The sequence below is a fragment of the Rhinatrema bivittatum genome, chromosome 1, assembly GCF_901001135.1.
Source record: "Rhinatrema bivittatum chromosome 1, aRhiBiv1.1, whole genome shotgun sequence".
NCBI lineage: Eukaryota > Metazoa > Chordata > Amphibia > Gymnophiona > Rhinatrematidae > Rhinatrema > Rhinatrema bivittatum.
Genome location: NC_042615.1, coordinates 72,182,130 through 72,206,936, shown reverse-complemented (window position 1 = coordinate 72,206,936; position 24,807 = coordinate 72,182,130).

Below are 24,807 nucleotides of genomic sequence, written 5' to 3'. Positions count from 1 at the left end.
ATCTACTCGTTCAAGACCTCTCATGATCTTAAAGACCTCTATCATATCCCCCCCCCCCCCCCTCAGCCGTCTCTTCTCCAAGCTGAACAGCCCTAACCTCTTCAGCCTTTCCTCATAGGGGAGCTGTTCCATCCCCTTTATCATTTTGGTTGCCCTTCTCTGTACCTTCTCCATCTCAACTCTATCTTTTTTGAGATGTGGTGACCAGAATTGTACACAGTATTCAAGGTGTGGTCTCACCATGGAGCGATATAGAGGCATTATGACATTTTCCGTTCTATTAACCATTCCCTTCCTAATAATTCCTAACATTCTATTTGCTTTTTTGACTGCTGCAGCACACTGAGCTGACAATTTTAAAGTATTATCCACTATGATGCCTAGATCTTTTTCCTGGGTGGTAGCTCCTAATATGGAACCTAACATCGTGTAACTACAGCAACGGTTATTTTTCCATATATGCAACACCTTGCACTTGTCCACATTAAATTTCATCTGCCATTTGGATGCCCAATCTTCAAGTCTTGCAAGGTCCTCCTGCAATGTATCACAGTCTGCTTGTGATTTAACTACTCTGAATAATTTTGTATCATCCGCAAATTTGATAACCTCACTCGTCGTATTCCTTTCCAGATTATTTATATATATATATTGAAACGCACCGGTCCAAGTACAAGTACAATTCCAAGAATTCCATTCTTCTCTTCACCATCTGTTCCAGGAGAGCAATTCATGATTCTGTTCTGTTTCTGATCCCTTGGGCTGAGGCAAGATTGGTACTATTTGCAGGGAGTAGCCCTGCAGATTCCCATCATCGGCAGGTGGACCCAGATGGAGCAGAGCTCTAGCGGGCGCTTCGCCTATACCAGTTCTCATTCCCTGCAGATTGAGGTTTTGGATGCTGGGGCCAGCAGAACTTAGGTTGAGTCTCTGCTGATGTCAGAAGAGGAGGTCCTAAGGTTGCATGGATCATAGGCAGGCTGAACTCAGTTGAGTCTGAGGTCCAGGCAAAAGTCAGAGGTGGTCAGTGGTCAGGGATATCTATGACTAGGCAGTGGTCAGAGGCAGGCAACGGTCAGGCATATCTGAGAGGAAAGGAGAAATGTATAGGCAGGACATGTAGGTGAGGTGAAGAACAGGCAGGCAACAAGGAAGAAGCTGTTGAAGACAAGGACACTGGAAGTGAAGACAAGGATGCTGGAATTGAAGACTGGATGCTGGTAGCAACAAGCTCTACTGAGGAGCAGGTGGACCTGTTGCTGAGGCATTGAGCAGACTTCTATGTAACCCTTTTAGAGGGCAGGCTTGGTGATGTCATCTAAGGGCATCATGGGGGTTTTCCACCATGGGCCCTTTAAATCCTGTGACATCAACGTGCGTATGCACTTGGTCTGCTGGCGGGTGTTGGCATTCTGCGAGCATGTTGCTGAGGGAGGTAGTGGCATCTGGCTGTGCTGCAGCAGAATGTAGCTGGGCCGGGTGAAGAGGTGAGTGCAGCGGTCCGTGGGAGGAGCCTGTGGATCACCAAATATAACACATCCATTACCATTTCTGTGAAGAAGTATTTCCTGACATTGTTCGTTAGTCTTTAGGGATGTGAATCGTTTTAGGACGATTAAAATTATCGTCCGATAATTTTAATGTCGTCTTAAACCGTTATGGAACACAATACAATAGAGATTCTAACGATTTATCGTTATAAATCGTTAGAATCGTGAGCCGGCACACTAAAACCCCCTAAAACCCACCCCCGACCCTTTAAATTAAATCCCCCACCCTCCCGAACCCCCCCCAAATGACTTAAATAACCTGCGGGTCCAGCGGCGGTCCAGAACGGCAGCGGTCCGGAACGGGCTCCTGCTCCTGAATCTTGTTGTCTTCAGCCGGCACCATTTTCCAAAATGGCGCCGAAAAATGGCGGTGGCCATAGACGAACACGATTGGACGGCAGGAGGTCCTTCCGGACCCCTGCTGGACTTTTGGCAAGTCTCGTGGGGGTCAGGAGGCCCCCCACAAGCTGGCCAAAAGTTCCTGGAGGTCCAGCGGGGGTCAGGGAGCGATTTCCCACCGCGAATCGTTTTCGTACGGAAAATGGCGCCGGCAGGAGATCGACTGCAGGAGGTTGTTCAGCGAGGCGCCGGAACCCTCGCTGAACGACCTCCTGCAGTCGATCTCCTGCCGGCGCCATTTTCCGTACGGAAACGATTCGCGGCGGGAAATCGCTCCCTGACCCCCGCTGGACCTCCAGGAACTTTTGGCCAGCTTGTGGGGGGCCTCCTGACCCCCACGAGACTTGCCAAAAGTCCAGCGGGGGTCCGGAAGGACCTCCTGCCGTCCAATCGTGTTCGTCTATGGCCGCCGCCATTTTTCGGCGCCATTTTGGAAAATGGCGCCGGTTGAAGACAACAAGATTCAGGAGCAGGAGCCCGTTCCGGACCGCTGCCGTTCCGGACCGCCGCTGGACCCGCAGGTTATTTAAGTCATTTGGGGGGGGTTCGGGAGGGTGGGGGATTTAATTTAAAGGGTCGGGGGTGGGTTTTAGGGGGTTTTAATGTGCCGGTTTTGCGATTTTTAGATTTTTCACGATTTTTCACGATATTTTACCCCCCCAAACGGCAACAATACGATTCCCTCCCCCTCCCAGCCGAAATCGATCGTTAAGACGATCGAGGACACGATTCACATCCCTGTCTTTCCCCTTGGAGTTTCATATGAATCCTAGTTTGACAGTTTCCTTTCTGTCGTAAAGGTTTGATGTTTGTGTATCATTAATTCCTTTCAGGTATTTGAAAGTCTGTATCATATCTGCCCTCTCTCTCCTCTCCTCCAGGGTATACATGTAGCAGGATGCTGGGCTTGATGGACCCTTTGTCTGACCCAGCATGGCAATTTCTTATGTTCTTATGTTCTAATTCAAAAGAGTGTGGGACAAACACAGAGGATCTAGTGGCTAGAGAACGGAAATGAAGAAATGGTGTAACTTCTGTTAAACCTGAAGTTTAACTTCTGCATGGAAGTACCCGCATGGAGAACAGCTATTACCCTTAACAGAAGACATAGGGACAACCTGCATGAAGCAGCATTTCTACCCTTAACAGAAGATGAAAGGGGTAACCTGCATGGAATGGCAGTCATTATCCTAATGCAAACTGGATAGACCATTTTGATCTTTATCTACCATCATTAACAATCTAGATATATAATGTCCTTAGGAGGAAGTGGCGTCTGTCTGCAACAGAGGACTGGAAGGCTCATCTGCAATTTTCTCCCAGCCCCTTCAGAGGACTCCAGATGAAACCATGAGCTGTCTAAGGCTTCAGCTTGCATTTATTTATTTATATTCCACTTTTTGGCACTTCAGAGCAGATTATTCTCAGGTACTGTAGGTATTTCCCTATTCCCAGATGGCGTACAATCTAAGGGGTGAATTTTAAAAGCATTGCTTATGCTAAAAGGCCCATATGCATGAATATCTAGGCCACGTGTGAATGATGCATATTTTAAAAGCCACTAATTATGGGGCGGATTTTAAGAGCCCTGCTCGCGTAAATCCGCCCGGATTTACGCGAGCAGGGCCTTGCGCGCCGGTGCGCCTATTTTACATAGACCTACCGGCGCGCGCAGAGCCCTGGGACTCGCGTAAGTCCCGGGGTTTTTCGAGGGGGCGTGTCGGGGCGTGTCGGGGCGGGGCCGATCGGCGCAGCGTTTTCGGGGCGGGACGTGGCGTTTCGGGGGTGGGCCCGGGGGCGTGGTTTCGGCCCGGGGTGGTCCGGGGGCATGGCCGCGCCCTCCGGAACCGCTCCCGGGTCGCTTCTAGGCGCGCCAGTGGCCCGCTGGCGCGCGGGGATTTACTTCTCCCTCTGGGAGGCGTAAATCCCCCGACAAAGGTAGGGGGGGTTTAGACAGGGCCAGGGGGGTGGGTTAGGTAGAGGAAGGGAGGGGAAGGTGAGGGGAGGGCGAAAGCGAATTCCCTCCGAGGCCGCTCCAATTTCGGAGCGGCCTCGGAGGGAACGGAGGTAGGCTGCGCGGCTCGGCGCGCGCTGGCTACACGAAATCGGCAGCCTTGCGTGCGCCGATCCGGGATTTTAGCAGCTACGCGCGTATCTACTAAAATCCAGCGTACTTTTGTTTGCGCCTGATGCGCCTACAAAAGTACGCAAGGGCGCCCTTTTTTTAAATCTACCCCTATATGCATATATGTATGTTCTTGAGTAAAAAAAAAAAAAAAGAAAGAGACAGAGTTGAGGGCAAGGCATGATCATTCCAAGTCAGAGCCAACATGTGCATGCGTAACTCCGTACTTTAAAATTGACTGCTGCAGTGCATGGCAGTCTGTTAACCACGTATGTTTACTTCTGCTCCAGATGAGGTAGAAGTCTTCATAAATCTCTATTAAGACCTAGATCGACTGGGTGAAGGGTGTGGGTCAACTGGGGGGCATGCAGGATGAAGAGTCAGATGAGATAGAATGACCTCAAGATGGACTGGGCAAACTTGTGGACTAATTGGTAAAACTGGGAATGGCTTTCATGCGAACATGTATTAAAATCCACTTCCTTGTGTGCATTAAAGCCAACAAATCCTTAAGGAAGATATGCGCTTTACGTTTGCTCGAGTAACCACTTAAAATAAGGAGCACACATACATGCGGGTAGGCCTATTTTAAATCATATGTGCATACTTGCGTGCCTGGTTTAAAATTCCAGTGTCTATTTTCTCACATGTGTATGGGTACCATGTGCTTTTTAAAAATTACTGTCCCTATTTGTTCCTGAGCCAATGGAGCGTAAAGTGACTCACCCAAGGTCACAAGGAGCAGCAGTGAGATTTGAACACTGGATTTCCTAGGTTGTAGCCTGCTGTTCTAGCCACTAGGCTTCCACAATGTTTCTGGCAACACAGAACTGAAAGGCTCTTTTCCAGCAGCCCCAGCAATGGACTTTGCAAGCTTTCTAAGCTTCAGCTTTCAGAGCCCCTGCACATTTTCTAGCACCAGAGGGTGGAAGGCTCATTCGCATACTTCTCCTAGCAGTCCAAACAGAGGACACTGCGAGACCTATAGATTTGAGCTTTCACAGCCCCCACACACTTCTAGCAGCAGAGGATCAGAAGGCTTATCTGCACACTTCTCCCAGCAACCCCATCTAGGTTTCAGCACCCACAGCCCAGCTTCCACATTCCCCCTTTTTTTTATAGCGGTAGAGGATTGGAAGGCATGAGCCCAAACACCACTTCAACGACCCCTTAATCAATCGGTATTTACCCAGTTAAACTAGCCTTCAGAAAACTGCCCTACCCAGAGCACTTAAAATGTACACGCAGGGTACAAGACACGTTGCTTTTATCTGCATTATAAAGGGGCATTCCCAAGGATGTGTTCAGTTTTGGCAGGGGGTAAAAGAATGCACGCAGAATGGAATGTTTCACTCTGCATGGGTGCTATTATTTCCCCCCTTTGTTCCACCCGCAGAAAAAGAGATACAAACTCCATGGGTACTTTTGTAACCATTTACCTGCATAAGTGAATTTTAACAATAAAAAATGAAACGTCATTTTCTTTGAAAACTGCCTACCATGTTCAAAGGTGCAAAGCAACCTGTGGACTTTGCAACAAGGCAGGCCACTGAAAATTGCCACCTGCATATCACCATTTTCCATGTACCTTTAGAAAGTATTTAGGAGAAATACAATAAATGGATGTGAAAATCATATATTTAAAAACCATATCAAAATCAAGCTAATACTGGCCCATGTAGTAAAGGTCTGCCAGCTGTGACTGATATACAGTAGCTATCCTTAAGGTTTTATTGATTTTAATGAATAAGACAAGAAAAAAAGACCCTCTTAAGGCTGCAGAACTGCTTTCTGTGACCTGCAATTAACTGTTTCCCAGTATTTATTTTTAGTTATGCATTCTGTGAAACAACTTATATTTATACAGTATCTGCTGTCTAGATCATATCCGTGGCCATGACAAGGCCCAGTTACTTTGGCACCTATCAACCATTAAAACACTACATACATAAACCTGTCTCAGTCAAAATGGATTAAAAGGTGTAATAGCAATCCACCCTGACAAATCAGCTGCTCTCAGTCATCATTTACAGATGCTTCCGTGGAAGGATTCATCAGTATGTACAAGCACATTATATCCTAGCTCCTGAACAGCTCATTTACATAATTTGCATAACTCATCAAGAGTGTTCAAATTCATTATCATATAAATTTGCACAGGTACAAAGGCCATCAAAACTCATAAAAACAAAATGTACAAGGTACCAGCTGCAGAATCAGCTACAAAAATAAACCAAAGGAGAACTATATAAGAGATTATGCAATAAAATTCCACATCGCACAATAAGGCTTTTGCATGCACACTAAAAATAGCCGTACAAGTGCCTACCATGCGCGTTAAAGGGGTCCCAAAAGACATTTTCATAAGCATGCAAAAATGTGAATATCCATGCATACAAATGAAGGGTTACCAGCTTCCTGCTAAATATCATGCTATGCTCACTTCCCCATTATTTAATACTCACTAGGACATAAGAATATAAAATGTGCTATACTGGGTCAGACCAAAGTCTATCACACCCAGTATCCAGTCTCCAACAGTGACCAATCCAGGTCACAAGTACCTGGCAGAATCCCAAAAGATTGATAGATTCCAAGCTGTTTTTCCCAGGGGTAAGCAATGGAATTCCCCAAGTCCACCTTAAAAATGGTTTATGGACTTTTCTTCCAGGAACTTGTCAAAACCTTTTTTTTTTTAAACCCAGCTACACCAGGTATTAGCTTACTAATTTACTTATATATCTATCTATCTATCTATATATATATATATATATAATTTATTTTTTTTTTTTAATATTCTGCTTTTTGGCACTTCAAAGTGAACTTCAAAGCAGATTACATTCAGGAGCTGTTGGTATTTCCCTATCCCCAAAGGGCTCACAATCTAAGAGAGCCATTCATCAAATCACGTTAGAGCCCTAACGCCCGCGATAACGCATCACGAGATGTGTATGCAAATTTTAAAAAGTTTCCCAAAGGGGAGGAGTATAGGCGGAGTTAGGGTGGCGTAAATGAAAATGAGAGGTGCTTAGCATTGCATGCAATAGTGTGATCACGTTATCGCACATTTTAACACCGGAAATGACACTTTTTTTCCTGGCATTATGCTGTGTGATATGCCCGAAATGTGATTTGTGCAAAAAATTGCAAATCCTGTTTTGGGCAGGAGAGGGGAGAGGGGAGGGAAGGGAGAGTAGAGATGTGCAGGCAAAACGTTTTCGTTGCGTACGCGATCCGTATTCGTGGGGGGTCAATTCCGTTCAATGCGAACATATGGCGAATTCAATAAGTTGTCGATCTGTAAATACGTTACTACTAAATTAACTACAACCCCCCACCCTCCTGACCCCCCCCCCCCAAGACTTACCAAAACTCCCTGGTGGTCCAGCGGGAAGTCAGGAAGCCATCCCTGCACTTGTTTGTGGTTTCCTCACAGCGCCGATAGCCTGTGTCACAGGGGCTGCCGATGCCATTGGTCAGCCCCTGTCACATGGTCACCGGCACCATCTTGTGCTCCTACCACGTGACAGGTCATGTGGCAGGAGGTCGCTCCGGGACCCTTGTTGGACCCAACCGGAACTTTTGGCCAGCTTGGGGGGGCCTCCTGACCCTCACAAGACTTGCCAAAAGTCCAGCGGGGGTCCGGGAGCGACCTCCTTTCACGGCGTCCGTCCGATCCCAATACTCAAAATGGCACCGATCGCCGCCATTTTGAGACTCAAAATCGCCGTCCCGCCAATACTCAAAATGGCGCCGATCGCCGTCATAGTGAGGGCAAAGGCGATCGGCGCCATTTTGAGTATTGGCGGGATGGCGATTTTGAGTCTCAAAATGGCGGCGATCGGCGCCATTTTGAGTATTGGGATCGGACGGACGCCGTGAAAGGAGGTCGCTCCCGGACCCCCGCTGGACTTTTGGCAAGTCTTGTGGGGGTCAGGAGGCCCCCCCAAGCTGGCCAAAAGTTCCGGTTGGGTCCAACGAGGGTCCCGGAGCGACCTCCTGCCACGTGACCTACCTGTCACGTGGTAGGAGCACAAGATGGCGCCGGTGACCATGTGACAGGGGCTGACCAATGGCAACGGCAGCCCCTGTGACACAGGCTATCGGCGCCGTGAGGAAACCGCAAACGAGTGCAGGGATGGCTTCCTGACTCCCCGCTGGACCACCAGGGAGTTTTGGTAAGTCTTGGGGGGGTCAGGAGGGTGGGGGGTTTAAATGTTTATTTAGGAGGCCGAGTACAACGGATATCTGTTGAATACGTGGGGAGTCGCGATGCGTTTCGCCTCCCCACGTATTCAACAGATTGCAAAAAATAAGTTGCGGAATACAAATACGTGGAAAACGGATGCACACCCCTAAGGGAGAGTAGTTAGAGAGATAGCCTCTGGGGAGGCACACATATTAACCAACTTTTTATATCACGGTGGAAGCGGCAATGAGTAACTCGGGGTGAAGTTTTGGTGGTGGCCTAGGTTTTGGGGGGCAGTTTTACATGTACAGTCAGAGGTATGAACAGCACAGTACACATCAGTGAAGCTCTGATGTGATTTGGAGTGATGTGTACTGTGTACTGTGCTGTTCGTACCTCTGACTGTGCATGTAAAACTGCCCCCCGAAACCTAGGCCACCACCAAAACCTCACCCCAAGTTGCTAGTTCCCCCTCCTAATGTGATATAAATAGTTTACTTAAATATATAGAGCCTTATAAAGAGTCTCTCTCTCTCAGAGCAGCACAAGATGTGAAAATATCATGGGTGTGATAAATTTAGCACACATTGTGGTATCTCAAAAATTACCCTAACTAGGCCCCATTTTTATCACAGGTGCTATTCATAGCAAAATGATGAATGTAGGTCTAAGCTTGTGCCTGAGGCAATGGAGGGTAAGAATGTTTGATATAATTATTTACCTGTAAAATTAGTTATCATGTTACAATGCTTATAGGGGCAGATTTTCAAAGGGTTACGCGTGTAACCCCCGAAAAGCTGCCCCAAGCTGCCCCTGCGCGCGCCGAGCCTATCTTGCATAGGCTCGGCGGCACGCGCAAGCCCCAGGACGCGTGTATGTCCCGGGGCTTTGAAAAAGGGCGGGAAGGGGGCGGGTCCGGGGGCATGGTGGCGGTCCGGGCGGTCCCGGGTCTTCCGGCACAGCAGCCTGTGCCGGGGGATGGCGTGCCGGCAGTAGAGGGGGATCTAGTTAGGGCTCCAATTTCGGAGCGGCCTCGGAGGGAATGGAGGCAGCCTGCACGGCTTGGCACACACAAGTTGCACAATTGTGCACCCCCTTGCATGCACCGACCCTGGATTTTATAACATGCGTGTGGCAGCGTGCGCATGTTATAAAATCGGTCGTAGATTTGTTTGCGCCGGGTTGTGCAAACAAATCTGCGCCCACGCGCAGGTTTTAAAATCATCCCCATAATGTTTATGTTGCAATGTTGCTATCTATTAATAACCTTTCACCTTAGCCCTAAGTTATAATGTTATCTATGTTACAATGTATCAACGCTAAGACACGTTAGCCTTAACAGTTTGACACGAGTTAAAATGTAAACCGATGTGATATTGCCCAATGAATATCGGTATATAAAAAAATAAAATAAAAATAAAATAAATATATTTTTTTTTTATTTTAACATGTTTTATATAACGTATATTCGGTTTTGCCATCATAACGGTTTACATTAGGAGAGTAACATTAGAGTTTTAACAAATACAATTTAAAGATAAAGTTGGGTAGCAATGGGGGGTAAATAGAGGGTTAGATTATATAGGGAAAAGTTCTTAGATGTCTGTTGTAGAGTTCATGGTTTGATTAGTCTGTCATAAGTTGATAGAATGGTGTCTGTTTTCTTTGGAGTTCTCTGGTTGGGAGTTTGTTGGTGTTGATAGTTAAGATCTTCTGAAAAAGCCAGGTTTTTAATTATTTTTTGAAAGTTTTGGTGTCATCTTGGGTTCTTAGAGTTAGGGGTAAGGCATTCCATAGCGATGGGCTGGTGATGGATATAGCTCTCTCTTGGGTTGATACTAGGTGTGTGATTTTAGCATGTGACTTGCCCAAGGTCACAAGAAGCAACAGTGGGATTTAAACCCTGGTCTCCCTGGATCATAGCCCACTCCTCTAACCACTAGGCTACTCCTCCACATCTAACTTAGGGCCTTATTTTCCAAATGAAAATTATCGCGTGCGATACCAAAATGGTATCGCGTGCGATACCAAAATGGGGGCGGAGTCGGCCCCGGAAGAGGAGGAGTCGGGGCGTCACCGGGGCCGACTCCGCGAAGACGCTGCGGACGATGAAAAGGTAAGGCGTCTGCGATACTTTAGAAAATGAGGCCCTTATTGAGGGTGAGCTAAAATAGCATGATCATGCTAAACTCAGCATACACATGAGAGAGCTCAGCTAACTGTAAAGACAGGGCCTGAAAAATGAAATCAATGGACAGGAAATGACCCTGTACAATTGTACCCATACGCCTTTAGGGATTAATGCATCTGGCCACACTTCCCTTTGCAAAAACAAAATGTAGCTAACACACACAAAGTCTTACACACATACAAATATTGATAATCACAAATACAGCATCTCAAACAAAACAGTCACACTTCACAAAAGGTCTTCAAGTATTTCTCCTACCTCGCAATGTAAAAGGCACAGAGGATTCATAATGGTGTGGAAAGAAACAGGGCTCAAAGTATTGGCCTGATTCTTAGGATCATCGCTATCTTTGCTGGGTTTATTCTGGCCACTGAGCACTGCTGGCATTTCTCTTGCTTTCCACAAAAAGATATGGAGAAGAGGGGAAGCATATCAGAGAGAGAGAGAGAGAAGGAAGTGATAAAGGAGACACAACAACACACTCTTCAGTACTTAAAAAATAAATCCACCTTTATTTATGTAAGACAAATGTATTTTCATGCAAAAGGTTCCCAAGGACAAAGATCTTTGCTGTCATTGATATTGTTAGTGTGACAAAAGAACATGGTAGGCATTCAGAAACTTGTGACTAAAAAGCACTCTGAGCTTTGGATGCTCTTCTCAGCTAATTGTTTTGGTGGGCATGCAGGTAGCATTTCTGTGAACTTTGAGGCAGTAGGAGGTTGCACGTTGCAGTTATTACATTGTACTACAGGGTTGTCATAGAGGGAGGAATGATCAGATGCTGTGCCCTTCTGAGTCAGGTCAGCTAAATTCCTTCTCGGATATCCTCCTTGCATGCTCCTTTCTCTAACCATGCCCTCTTTTATCACTCTTTGAAGATCCTTACTGATAAGACGGATGTTTCTAAATACACAGTCATGTCAGATTTCTATTCTCCTGAAAGTCTTTGCTCTCCTTTGACTTCTTCCAGCAGCTACTCTCCTTCCTTTCTAAAAAAAAAAAAAAAAAAAAAAAAAGACTACACCCAACGACTATACTATAAATTCAATTCAAACTATACATGAAATAATATTATTTAATATCTTAATTCAATAGACATAACCAATAATATTTGGACAACAATATTTCTAATGTTCTTATACATGTAATACAAATCCAAAAATATTTAACAATTGGTGAATAATATGCACAAATATTTCAACATTTAAAAAGTGTACATCAATCACACAAACCACCCATAATCATATCTATACATGCATGCAATCTCATAACCCCACCCCAAATAAAATCACTCTATATAGGTATCAACACAATAGACATCTCTTCAATGAAGCAATAACTCTTCAACGTATATTTCTATTGGTGCATCCTCTCTATTACATGTGGAGTCATAATAATAGATGCCTCTTCGGTTATCTTCCAATTATATCTTCTTATAGATACTCATGCAAAAGAATGACTACCACAACAATGGTCCCTCGTTTCACCCCAAACAGTCTTCTTCAGGAGGAATTCATCACAGTTAGATGACCTAGACTGGGTCAATTCCACAAGATCCATAGTGTACTTTTGACACCCCCAATCAAATGCTGTCATCAAATCAGACTTCACTAGCATTGCTGTTACACCAGTTTGCAAATCATATTACAAAGTTGTATCTGAAAAGAAGAGATTCCATATCTAACAAAATTAGAGTTGAAAGTACACTGTGGATCTTGTGGCTAAGTCCCAATTGTACAGCCACCAGTCCTTTAGCCCCAGGTGGTGAGTTCTTTACTTTTTCAAGGCCCAAGGCGACTAGATGGAACCCCTTCTCCGTGTTTTGCTATCAACTCTTCAGGACCAGCGCACTGGAAAGAATGGGCTGGACTCCCTTGTGGGGGTGTTCCAAATTAAATATTTACTTTGATTTGGTTCAGAATAATCAATTTGCATAAACAAAATTGTTTCCAGTTACATCCAAGTTCAAGCTGTTGTCTTGAATCAAAAGTTTATCTCTCTCTCTCTCTCTGAGGAAGAGTCTCTCAGTACTGGGCCTTGAAATGTTCTTACCCTTCAGGGAGTGAAAAGATAAGTATCCCAGGTGGGCTAGGGTATCCTATTTGTGGGTGGATTCCCTTCCCAAAAAGTACCTGAGATCCAGATGCAGTCCAGATCTTCCAAAACCATTCAGTGTCATGTGTCCCAGGCTGAAGACTCTTGTGGGGGTCTCCAGGTATCACATCTCTCCTATCTCTTAATCTCTCCAAACTGCTTCAGTGGATCTCTCTGGAGGAAAGGTCTTAGACTGGGAAAATCAGATTTTTCCTTTCCCAGCCTTAGGTGAAGAAAGGTAGCTTAATACTTCCGTCCCAAGCAAAAAAACACAAAAATCCTTCTCAAAACTCCAAATACCAAAATCTTTCTTATTTCAGAAGACTTAGGCAGTGACGTCTAAGTCTGATGACAAAACAGAAACAGCTTCTATGTCTTCAAAAGCTAACCTGAAATGTCAAACTACTCCTGCTAAATGCAACCAGGTGCTCACCTCTCCAGCAAGCCTCAGAAGAAGAGCTGTATTAAATAGTACACCCCTCTCCTAAATCTCTAATCCTGGGATTGGACAAGGGCCATCTAGTGGAGACTCTCTCCCTATTGAAAAAAATATGGGGATGGGACACATCCACAGATTTTTCTCTAAGACAAAACAAACCACAATGACACTGGATGCTGCCATGACCTGATCTAACCACATGGTGCCCGTGGCCTGCACAGACCATGGACCTAGTTCTTTTACAAAACACATAACACTACAGACAACATTTTTCCCCACACATATTAATCATATAACACTGTACCAGCCCTCCAGGTGGAAGGACATATTCAGTTGGTTTTCACCAACCCTTTTTTTCTAACAAATGACTCTCCTAGACATCAAAGGGGTGTCTTCGCTAGCATCAGGTACCATAAACCTTGAATCCACACCCATACAAAAACCACCAGAACATGGGAATAATATGGCCAAAAGGGAGGTGCCTGTATCCCGAATGGCATGTACCCCCATATCCTGTTCACAATAAAACACTCTATCACATCACAATATCTCTGCTTCTCTTGAATCATGCAGTAAGACATCCCTGACATCAATGCACTCCTGTGATCTCTCGGTTAAAGATAGTATCTTTCTCTCTCTTCACTCCTCTTGCGAGGCCTGTAGAAAGAAAAGTTAACTACCAAAGGATGCACTCAGGAACCTTCAAAGAAAAATAAGTGATGGGTCTCAGCTGGTCAAGATGCCCACACAGATTTACATTTTTCCACTCTTATCGCACGGTAACTATGATGTTGCTGTACTGCACAATGTTTTTGCATATTTTTACTGTAGTACACAGTACTGCCTTATTCACTCAATAAACTTGCTAAATTGCCCATAGTAACTTAACAAAATTATCATACTACAGTTCATCTACTCTGAAAGGCCTATTATAAATATGTCTTTTTATTGTATGTCTTTTTCTCTCTTTCTCCATAGCACACACGTACACACACACACCTGTGAATGATGTCTGAATGCTTTCCTTGTTTGATTTTGAGAAGAGTTATAGTTCTCAAGAATGAGAGAAATTGATAGCACTGGGCAGAGCTAACATAACTGCTGGCACTGTGAAAGCTTAAACCAAAGAAATCTTAAGCGTTGCATCTAAAACACAGGCTTGATCAACACAGGGCAGGGACCGTCAACAGAAACAGAAACTGCCAATCACACCAAATCAATAGATTTGGCCTTCCTCAAGCAACTTGTGGGTCATTTTCATCAAAATAACCATCTGGCTTATTTCACCTTGTTTTCCAGCCCTAGAACAATTACAGATTTTGAATCAATCATTTTCAGACTAGCTGCACTGCAATGCAGTATAGCTATACAGACAATTTTGAAGTAAAACTGTAAGAAAGTATTCATTAATTTTAATCAGTAATAGGATCAACTTTACTAAAGAGTGATTCTGCTCTCCCCACCTTTCCATCTCCCTAGATATCTTCTTCACTTAAATGGGTTCATTTGTTTATTTGATTGGCTTATGGGCCACACGATCCAAAATACTTGACAGATTACAATAGACATTCACTGTAGTCACAAGGAAGTATGCAGGAGCAAAAAAATATATAAATATACAATGACAACGTAGGTTAAAACAGGTGACAAATATTCATTACAATCCTGTCTGAAGAGGCATCCACAGAAAACTAGCATTCCCTCAGAAAGGTGCATTTCCCTTCTGTAAGTTGTAATTTTACTTATCTCATCCAATGGATAAGGCGGTGTTGCTCTGCAAACTGTTTCATACTTCTCACAGATAAAGCTGATATCTGCTGACAGTTTAAGCAGCACTCCTGTACTCCTGACTGAATGCTTCAGTGGCTACTGCTAATAATATAAAATAAATGGCTTTTTCTTAAAAGCTGTAGCTCACTAGGACATGTGGAATTTAAGAAATGAATAACAAAGTATACAAATACTGTGCAATGTACAAAGCTCTCAGGATTTGAAAGAGATTTTTAAGGAGTTTGGAAGGACCTAAGACCCTCCTCTGGCACATATAGCATAACTAACACTAATTCACACACACACACACACTCATATATACCTGGGAACTTTTGAGTTAAGTTCACTGTGAGAGTCGGTGTAGATTAGTAGAGGAAGGAAGCTGCATCAATTTTCTCTCTTTCACACCAGCACTACTACTACTTAACATTTCAATAGTGGTACATGATGTACACAGCACTGTACAAACAGCACATAAAAAGACAGTCCCTTTTCAATAGACCTTACAATCTAATGAGAACAACATGCAGGGCAAGAGACTTGGGCATTTCATAAAGTAAGACAATGGTCAAAAACATTTCGTAATGAGGATAAAAGTGGATAGTCAGGCCTAAGATTTAAAAGCAGCCTCAAAAAAGGTGGGTCTTTAGATGGGACTTAAACAAGGCCAGAGATGGGGTATGATGCACCAGCTCAGGAACTCTATTCCAGGCACACGGTGCAGCCAGATGGAAAGCACAGTAGAGGGGAAAGACACAGATAGGAGTGACTTGCCTGATGAACGGTTGTGCATGAGGAGGGGTGTAGAGAGAGAGAAGGCATTTGTAGGTGAGAAAGAGGACCTTGAACTCTATGTGGGAATGGATAGGGAGCCAATGCAGTGACTTCGGAAGAGGGGTTATATGGATATAGAGACTTTGGCTAATCGTGCAGCCGAATTTAGGACACATTGCAGTGGAGACAGTTGGCTCGCTGGGAGACCTGTGAGGAGCAGGTTGCAATAGTCTAAGCGGGAGGAGATGAGAGATTGGATAAAGGTTCTGGTGGTGTTCAGAAAGGAAGGGATGAATTATAGCGATGTTATAGAGAAACAAAAGGCATGATTTAGCAATGCTTTGGATATAAGGAGAGAAGAGTACAAGATGACTCCTAGGTTACAGGCTGGGGGGACTGAGAGCATGACCATGTTATCCACAGAAATAGAGAAAGGAGCAAGAGGGGAGGTGGGCTTGGAGGGGAAGATAATGAACTTTGTCTTAGCCATGTTGAGTTTAAGGTAGTGGTGGGATATCTAGGCAGCAATGTCAGACAAGCAAGCTGAGTGTTATGGACTGACAAGCTGGAGTCTGTGAGCACCCCACAGAGGCAGTTCAGGGCAACAAGGCAGGACTAGAGTTTGTCTCTTGTCTATCTAACCCCTTCTCTGCAGGTTGAGTCCTTGGGTTCTGTGGGCTGGTAGGGCTTATCTCCGGCTGAACATCATGGTGTAGACTGGGAGCTGGACACAGTTACTGGCCGAAAGCTGGACACAGACATAGACTGAATGCTGGGACTGGATACAGACACAGACTAAATGCAGGGCCTGGCTGGGGCTAGATACAGACACAGACTGAATGCAGGGCCTGACTGGGACTGGATACAGACACAGACTGAATGCAGGGCCTGGCTGGGGCTGGATACAGACACAGACTGAATGCAGGGCCTGGCTGGGGCTAGATACAGACACAGACTGAATGCAGGGCCTGGCTGGGGCTAGATACAGACACAGACTGAATGCAGGGCCTGGCTGGGGCTAGATAAAGACACAGACTGAATGCAGGGCCTGGCTGGGGCTAGATACAGACACAGACTGAATGCAGGGCCTGGCTGGGGCTAGACACAGACATAGACTGAATGCAGGGCCTGGCTGGGGCTAGATACAGACACAGACTGAATGCAGGGCCTGGCTGGGACTGGATACAGACACAGACTGAATGCAGGGCCTGGCTGGGGCTAGATACAGACACAGACTGAATGCAGGGCCTGGCTGGGGCTAGATAAAGACACAGACTGAATGCAGGGCCTGGCTGGGGCTAGATACAGACACAGACTGAATGCAGGGCCTGGCTGGGGCTAGATACAGACACAGACTGAATGCAGGGCCTGGCTGGGGCTAGACACAGACACAGACTGAATGCAGGGCCTGGCTGGGGCTAGACACAGACACAGACTGAATGCAGGGCCTGGCTGGCGCTAGATACAGACACAGACTGAATGCAGGGCCTGGCTGGCGCTAGATACAGACACAGACTGAATGCAGGGCCTGGCTGGGATTGGATACTGACACATATTGAGTACTGGGACCGGCTGGGACTGGATACAAGATAAACGACAAAGACAGGAACCAAGACAGGACTGGGACGAGGACAGGACTGGACTAAACAGAACAGGCAACAGTAAACACAGAAGCCCAACAGGGCACAAGGCTGGCTAGAAGAACCTAGCAAGCCTGGAGGCCACAAGGCAAGGCAAATAGGCCCAAGGGTCCACAGAGCAAGGCAAGGAGTCCTGGGAAAGCATAAGGCAAGGCAGGAGGCCAAGAGGCTACAAGGCAAGGCAGGATAGCAAGGATAGGGTGGCCAAATCAGGGACCCAAGGTGACTCGATGAAGAGGCACTGAGGCACCAAGCAGGTTGGGCTAAATAGGACTGAGGCTGAGGCATGGTGAATCCAGTGAGGATGTGACTGGCAGAACTGTGAGTGAAGCCTCTGCTGATGGGGAGGCATCACAGCAGGCAAGACCAGGATTCGCTGAAGCTGCATAGCAGGCAAAGCTATGACACTAAGATCCGGAACTGGATTTGCGATGAAATTTCTGGAATAGAGAGGTAAATTTGGGAGTCATCAGCATAAAAATGGTATTGACAGCCATGAGAGGAAATCAGAGTAGCAAGGATATTAGTATATGGGGAGAAGAGAAGAGGGCCAGGACATAATCCTGAGGTACACCAATTGATAGTGGGATGTCAGTAGAGGAGAAACCACTAGAGGAAACACTAAAAGTGTGATGGAAGAGGTAAGAAGAGAATCAAGACAGGACAGAGTCCAGAAATCCAAGTGAGGATAGAGTATCAAGGAGTCGATGATGATCAACAGTGTCAAAAGCAACAGACAAGTCAAGGAGGATAAGGACTGAGTAAAGACCTTTGGCTTTAGCCATAAATGAGTCAATGGAGACTTTGTCAAGGGCTGTTTCATTTGAATGTAGAGGGCAAAAACCAGACCGGAGTGGATCAAGAATGGCTTGAGATGTAAGAATGTCAAGACAGCAGTGGTGAAGAGCAGGTTCAAGTACTTTGGAGGCAAAAGGGAGGAGGGAGATGGAACATTAATTGGCAGGTCAGGTAGGAAGGAGTAGTATTATCACAGTATGTTTGAAGGCAGCAGGAACATTAGCAATGGAGCATTATAGACTGAGGATGTGGCAGATGGAAGAGATGATTGCAGCAGAAATAGAACTGAGGAAATGGGTAGGAATAGGGTCAGAGGAAGAAGAAGTGAGTTTAGAAGAAGAGAGAAAATGGGTAGCTTCCTCCACTATAATTTCAGGAAAAGAGAAAATGGTAGAGACTAGGGGAAGGGTAGAGGAAAGAAGGGAGGGAAAGGCAGGTAAAGGTGGCCTGTTTGATAACTCAAAAATAATTTTGTGAATCTTTTTATGGAAAAAGCCATAGTCTGGGCAAAGAGTGAAGGGGAGGAGGGAGGTAAGGGAAGTTTGAGGAGAGAACTGAGTATGGCAAAGAGACGGAGAGGGTTGGTTGAAGACCCCTCTAATTCTTATGCTTCATAACTCCGTTCTTCATCTTCCCCATTTAATCTCGAAATCTGATCTACTGCCCCTACTCACCAGCATGGCCACTGCCTTAACCTAGTCTTTTCTTCCAATTGCTGTCTCTCAGACTTCTCTACCTCACTTCTTCCTGCCTCAGACTACCATCTGATAACGTTAACACTCCCACTCACCTCCACAGATTCATCCAATCACCACTTTACACCTTCAGGAATCTCCAAGCTGTTGATCCTTGTATCTTCTCTACTGCTGTTCCATCTCTACTATCCTCCACTAAATTGAATCAGTTGATGAAGCAGTTTCTTCTTACAACCTATATTCTCTACAGTCATAGACATTCTTGCCCCTCCCTTTTCCTGTCCTATAAGGTGCAGTAAACCCCAGCTTTGGCTCACCCTCAAATGTGTTACTTATGTTCCTGCACCCACTCTGCAGAACATCTCTGGCTAAAATCTCATGCCCATGCAGACTTTATACATTTCATATTCATGCTGACTACCTTCCAGTACGCTATTATACTTGACAAAAAAAACTACTGTGTCCATCTTACTACTCTCTTGCAAACAACCTTCTCCATCTCTTTGCCATACTCAGTTCTCTCCTCAGGAGAAAGCCAGGTCTCAGTTAAGGCAAGGAGATGAAGAGAACGAGAGAGAAAAAGGTCATGAATATAGGCAAGCTTCTTGGAATAGAGGTGGCATTCCAGAGGGAGCACAAGAAAGGAAGAGAAGAGGGTGGGAGAAAGGGAATAGTGATAAGATTAGAGGGATAATGGTTTGATATATGATGATGGGGTGAAAGTTGCCTTGGAGGGCCAGGATTGCAATTGATATCCCCAGCTGAGAGTAGAAGGAGGAGCAGGAGAAGATGAGTGCTAGTAGTGACAAAGATGAGATACTGTCAGTGATAATGGATGAGGGAAAGAGAACATTGAGGTTCAAGAGCCCTGACATGCTCTCTCTCACACACACACACACACACACACACACACATTCTCTCCTTTTATGTTCCCCCCCCCCCCCCCAATTCCTGGGATGAATCATACCCAAGCCCTCAGCATGCTCCCTCACCCTAGGCATGGGCACATAGGGCTGTGCAAAGAATCTTATTCAACAGGTAAATACCTCTTGGCTTCCTACGCAAGCCCTTTCCCTCTCAGGAAGAGTGCAAGGAACAGGAGGTGAGGCTGAGACTGGAAAAGATAAAACAAAGAAGAGACTCTGCTCCCTAATCCATCCCCTTCCTTCTTGCTGTGCAGGGAGCAGGAGGGCGGGAGTGAGGTTGAAATGGACAGATCAAAGCAGAGAAAGAAGAGCTGATCTGCTCCCTAATCCTGCCCTTCCCTTCCTGTTGTTTATCTCCTCCCCTTGTAGCCTATAGAAAACAGGAGATGAGAGGCCAGCACCCAGATATGAGCCTCTGGTTCTGGGGAGTTCCAAGGTATGCACACAACCTAACCATTCAGTAGCAAACACATATGGTCCAAAGATGGGAGGAAAAGAGGTACCCTATGCTGGGACCTGGAGATACTGAAGACCTGGCCCAGGCTGCAAACTTATTACCACTTGATCTCAGATTCACAGGGAAGTGGAAATCACCATTCTTATCACCAGTAATAGGATTTTCAGGCCTAAAAGTGAGTAATAAGCTAGGCCTGATGTTCTATACAGTGCATAGAGAAGAATTGAAACTGGATAGGGAATAGTGCAAAGACATCTCACACACGTGTACACATCAGGCAGCCAGAAAAGTAAGAAGGTAAAAGAAAGGGAATTCAAAGAAGCTAAAAAAAAATAAATAAATAAAATAAAATCAATCTTCCAGTTTTTCAAAACAGACAAGTTATTTCTTTAGTTTGGCTCTGAAAATGCATTAACTAGAAACATAGATTAACAAAAGCATGATGGAGATTGTATCTAAGGCAACTGATGATGAAGACAAGCTGCCAGATGCATCACATGACTGCAGACTAATGCTTTCAAAGCATAGGTAATATTACCATTAGCACCATTACATTAAGAGGATTTGTAAAAAATAGATCATGCTTTTTTACAGACTCAGGCTTGAGGCTTAAACTGATAATAGATCTTGTCCATTAAAAACTTGTTCTTGGAGATCACGTCATATGGTGAGCCAAGCAGGATGGTCTCACTGGAGCTCCAGGGGTCCTCTCTCTACCTTTTAAAAATATTTGCTGCTGCCAATATTGGATGGAACTGCAAAGTTGATAATGTGAATGCTCTAATACCTTATGGACAGATTTGTGATAAAAAGTGAGCAAGTCATGACCACAAAACTTCAAAAAAAAAGGAACAGGATAAAAACAAACCAGCAAATTGTAAAATGGCTGAAAGATGTAAATTGTCAGGTCTGCACATACAATATGGATAATGCAGTGATTGAATCTCCCACAGGGATGGTAACTTTGAAACAGTCGCATGGGAGCACACATTTGCGCGCTTGTCGGCTTGAGTCCAGAGATGCGGCAATTTTATAACATACGTGCATATATGCATGCTTGGTATAAAATAGGCTGAATGTAAGCTTGTGGATGCAATTTTAAGGAGGCTCATGCATGTGTGTGCAAATGCCACTTCTACTGCATAAGTGGGGGGATTTTAGTAGACACGCACGATGACGCAACTGCCAGTTTTCCCAGTTCGTCAAGGGACAGGAATTCAAAACCCTGCTAGCATGCCTAGATTTTTTTATTTTATGACTTACACGCCATCCAAAGCAGAAGTAAATTTACGCGACAGGGAACCATGGGACGCGCTTCTGCACACAAGTATTTATGCGCTGGTTTCATTGAGAAATCCAAGAACACCCATGCGTCACCCAGACTACACACACACTCCACCCCTTTTTTCAAAAAAATAGTTTGTGCTCATAATGGGAGATATGCATGTATACAGGTGCCTTTTAAAATCTGCTCGGCATTGGCTGGCCCGACTTGTGCGCATATCTCCTGGTTTTAAGCACGCCAGGCTTTTAAAATTCACCTTTTAGGTGGTGGTGGAAGCAGTAGAAGACAAGTTAGAAACTATTAATATTATTAGACATGGCCGAGAGACAAATCTCTGTATTAGAAGTTTATACTGACTCCCTGGTCGGTAAAATAGTAGCACTGGAAAAAAACATTACAGAGCACAGATGCAAAAGTAGATGACTTAGAAAGTAGAACATGGAGAAACAATTTAAGATTTGTGAGGCTTCCCAATATAATCCTAGAGCAGGACTTAATCGGTGTGTTAGAATCCTGGCTCCTGCAAGCCCTACAAGTCCCTGAGTCAGAGGGTAAATTAATAATAGAGCATATTGTGTAGGCCCAAAAACCATGATAAGTTCAAGACCCTGGGTAGTTCTGGAAAAGCTCTTACTCTTTGCACAAAAGTTAGAAATATTCCTGAAGTCAAGGAAAGTGAGAGATCTGCAATATAAAAGCAGCAGAGTATTGACTTTTCCAGGACTTCTCCAGCCAAGTATCGATGAAATGCCGAGTGTTCGCTGAAGTGCGTTCTGAATTGATTAAGAAAAACGTAAGATTTATGATGCAGTACCCTGCCAAGCATAAAGTTTGGTAGAGAGGAAAAATATATTTTTTTGAGACCCTGGTGGCAGCGGATGCTTTAGTGAAACAATTGGTCGGACAAGAAGCAACAAGTAGTGGATAATACTTTTGCACAATACAAGCACTGATTGGAATAAAAAGTTGAAGTTGTCGTCATTTTGCATCTCATGTTGATGTTTGTAAAGGCAAGAGATTTATTTATTTATTTAGAGCTTTTCTATACCAGCATTCATGATACAATCATATCATGCCGGTTTACAGATAACAGGGGGTGCAATAACTTTGTACATTTAACAAGTGCAGAGGAAACAAAAAGTTACATTATAACAGGGTTGCTGGAACTGGGAAAGGAAGGAGATGAGAATAAAAGTATCTTTACAGAAGTAAATAATTTACATTGTGCAGTAAGGTCTCTTAATGGATATTAGTGACTCAGTTAGACTCGGGAAAGGCTTGTTTAAATAACCAATGCGATGCATAATTTCAGCATGACTGTTTTGATCACGATTTCCTGGAGAAGAAGGAGATTCCTTATTTCAGTAATCAAGGTAGTGAGAATGACTAAGATTTACGCTACGATTTGCAGCAAGAACTCTGTGTCATTGAATGGATGAAAGGCTTGAAAGGGGAGTGAATACAACCGCCCAGAATTGAAAAAGAACTAAGATATCTTTAGAAAATTGGCTCCCTTATGATATGGGGGCTCCTAGCAATTTATAGAAAAATTGGAAAAGGTGGAAAAGGATTGCATAACGAGATTAAGGATATACTTTAACTCTGATGAAAAGATGTAAAACATCAGAGAATAAAATTGTTTTAAGCACTTACAGAGTTAAAAGCTTGAGAGTTTCACCAGTTGTGATTTCAAGTTATTAAATCCAAAAAAAGCTGGAATAGTTATAAGCTTTCTTATGAACTGCATCCTGGAGTGAAAAATGGTTTCCGACATTTTTTAAATTGAGGCAGTGAGATTAGCTGAAAACTACTACATGAATTCTAGAGAAATCTTTGCGAATTTGCATGGATATGTAGAGTTGGAAATGGAAATGTATTTATTTATTTTATTTAAAATATATTTCTAGCCTGCTACATCCAAAGTTCATAGAGGGTTACAAGCAAACATACATAGTAATATCTCTAACAGACATTAACAGAACATATAATTTAAAACATTATGTTGAGAATTGAAATGGAACTGAGTTCATCTCAATAATTAGCCTATCACATAAGCAGTTTGATACAACCTTGAAGTTAGGAGGTTTATTTCTGTAAAAGAATGTAATTACAGGGTTCTCTCGTAGATCTTGTAAATGCTAGAAAATGTGGAAATGGAACAACAATGTAATGTAATAATCTTAGTTACGGAGAGTATGCATTAGGAAACCGGCTTTACTATGGAAACCATGACCTCCTTGCAAGACGAGGGCCGTGACGGAGATAAAACCAGTTATGGTTTAATTTTTCATGTTGTATGCATTTGTTTTTTTTCTTTTGATAAAGTTATAATGAATGGTTGAGGAGGGCACTGAGTCTGTGATCTCATCTCTATAATGAGATATCAGAGACAGGGATATCGGAAGGGAAGAGGGGGGAATAAAAGAGGGTTATGGGGTAAGGAAATGGGGAGGAGAGAGGGAAAGGGAAAAATGATTCTCATGACTGACAGAATTACCAATATGGGGCTATCTTTAAGCAACAAGTGACATTGTATAATGGGATATGGAAGACGATAAGAGCTGAGGGGCTAGGCTGGGCGCTCCACACTATGCTGCACGGGTATTTTGTATTTGAAAAGTTAATATGCAAAAAAGTGTGACAAAACTAGATTTATTTCCTGGAATGTTGATGGGTTAGGCTCCCATATCAAGAGGAAGAAAATTTTACAAGCCTTGAGCAGGCCCAGGGCATCTGTGGCTTGCATTCAGGAAACTCATGTATCAGATGTAGAAAGTAAAAATTAAGGAGAGAAAGGGTAAGTTCATGTCATTACTTACCAGCTAAAGGGAAATAAGGCTGGCGTTGCTATTCTTATAAACAAATGTGTTAATTTTCAAAAAATAAGTGAAATTAATGACCCTGAAGGTAGGTTTATAATTTTAATAGGAAAAATTTACGGGAAAGAAATAACGAACTGCAATCTCTGTGCTCCCAATGAATATAATTACATACGCATACAGGTCGATTTTAAAAGCATTGCTCATGCAAAAATGCCCATGTGTACATGTATGTGGGCAGATTTTAAAAAGCCACAAAGTACGTGTGTATTAGCCATGCACACGTGAGGAATAAGGGGACAGAAACAGGACGGGGAATGGACATTCCGGGGAGGGGCCAAGACTTACGGGCATAACTCTACATTTTAAAAGGAAACCTGTAGCGCACGACACTAGATATCCACATAAATATACTGCTGCTCCTGATGAGGAACAAGTCTACAGATCGAGATTTTAGGGCTTATAGGTCAGTGTGAAGGGTCCGGGTCAACCGAGCAGCGTCCATGATGAAAAATCAGAGGGGGTCTTGCTATTAACTGGTCAAACTGGTGGACTAATTGGAAAACTCGGAAAGTGCTCGCGCCAGCGTGTTTTAAAATCCGCTGACATACACACGTAAAATGGTCCTATTACAGACACATGTGCGCTAGCTG